General features: G+C 44.9%; 1 non-coding gene across 1 annotated transcript; it reads right to left on the reverse strand.

The window, feature by feature from the left end:
• Positions 1-344: 344 nt before the first annotated feature.
• Positions 345-451, reverse strand: LOC141593739 (small nucleolar RNA R71). The gene has a single exon (XR_012521807.1). It is a non-coding gene; the product is annotated as a small nucleolar RNA R71 (small nucleolar RNA).
• Positions 452-1,754: the final 1,303 nt, after the last annotated feature.

The raw sequence follows: 1,754 nt of genomic DNA on the forward strand, positions 1-1,754 counted from the left end.
ACTTGGCTCCGAAAAAAGTGGTGAATCCGAGTATTGTGAAGCCACCTATTCAAGCCAACAATTTTGATGTGAAAGCCACCTTGCTACAACTTGTCCAAGGGAATCAATTCGGAGGGGGAGCCACCGAAAACCCCAACGAGCATCTCAACGAGTTCTTGGATAGTTGTGACATGTTCAAGGCCAATGGAGTGACGGAGGATGCCGTACGCCTTAGGCTTTTCCCTTACTCTTTGAGGGGAAGTGCCAAGGAGTGGCTTAAAAGTTGTGAACCCGACTCTCTTCGGACTTGGGATGATGTCTCTAAGGCTTTTCTCAACAAGTATTTCCCACCCCAACGAACCGCAAGAATCAAGAGTGAGCTCCAAGGGTTCACCCAACAAGAAGATGAGACCCTTTATGAAGCATGGGAGAGGTACAAGGGCCTCCAAAGGCTTTGTCCTCACCACGGTATTGGAGATGATGAGCTCATCAACAATTTCTATGAAGGGTTAAACAATGATATGAAGATGAACCTTGATTCCGGCTCGGGGAAGGGAGCTTTGGATAAGATAGATCACAAGACGGCCAAAGAACTTATTGAAGAAATGGCTTCTCGTACCTTTCATTGGAACAATGATAGGCACAAGAGGAAAGGGAAGTCAACGGTCGAGTCGGCCAACAATGTGGAAGTGAAAGAGATGATAGAAGAGCTTAAGCAACAAGTAGCCTTGATGAGCTCAAGCAAGACATCTAGCAATTCTTCTATGAGGAACCAAGTCTATAGTTGTGAGCTTTGTGGAGACCAAGGACACCCACCCAATGAGTGTCCCTTGGTGGTTGGAGATGGAAGTTGTATGGAGCAAGTGAACGGGATATGGGAGTCTAGTCCGGCCAAGCAAGCATTTAACAACAACCAATATCACCCGGGATTGAGAGCTCACCCAAACTTCTCCTATGGCTCTCAAAATGTCCAAAACCCAACCTTCCAACAAAAATCACAACAACCAAACTTCCAAACTCAAAAACAAAACACAACATTTAATCAAGGTCCACCGGGTTTCCAAGGAAGAACCTTCCAACCTAGGCAACAATTTCAATCACTTAACCCACCAACCACCCAACCATTCCAACAAACCACCCAACCTTTCCAACAAAATTTCCAACCATTCCAACAAACCACCCAACCGAAGTCAAACTTGGAACTCATGATGGAACAAATGATGAATCATCAAACACAATTCATCAACCATACCACCCAAAAACAAGAAGAAGCAACTACATCCATCAACCAACTTAGGACCCAAATGCAAGCTTCTCAACGAATGACGGACAACCAAATCTCCCAATTGGCCACTCAAATGAGCCAACTACAAGCCTCCCAAGGGAAATTCCCGGGTAAAACCGAGGAAAATCCGAAAACCATGAATGCTATCCACTTGAGGAGCGGTAGAGATTTGGAGGACCGGGAATTTGTCAAGAAAAGGAAGAGTAGTAGACCGGGTAATGTCATTGAACCTCAAGTTGTGGTTGAACCTCCTAAGGTGATTGAAGAAAAGGAGGGAAAAGATGAGCTTGTGGAAATTGTGGTGGAAACTCCAAGAGTGATTGATGAACCAACAAAGGTGGTTGAAGAGCCTCAACAACAAGTGGTAAGAACTTATGTACCACCGGTTCCTTTTCCACAAAGGTTGGCAAGAGCCAAACTTGAACAAAAGTATGGGAAGTTCATGGACATGATGAAGGGTATCAACATTACCATGCCTTTCATTGATGCC

This window comes from Silene latifolia, chromosome 7 (assembly GCF_048544455.1).
Source record: "Silene latifolia isolate original U9 population chromosome 7, ASM4854445v1, whole genome shotgun sequence".
NCBI lineage: Eukaryota > Viridiplantae > Streptophyta > Magnoliopsida > Caryophyllales > Caryophyllaceae > Silene > Silene latifolia.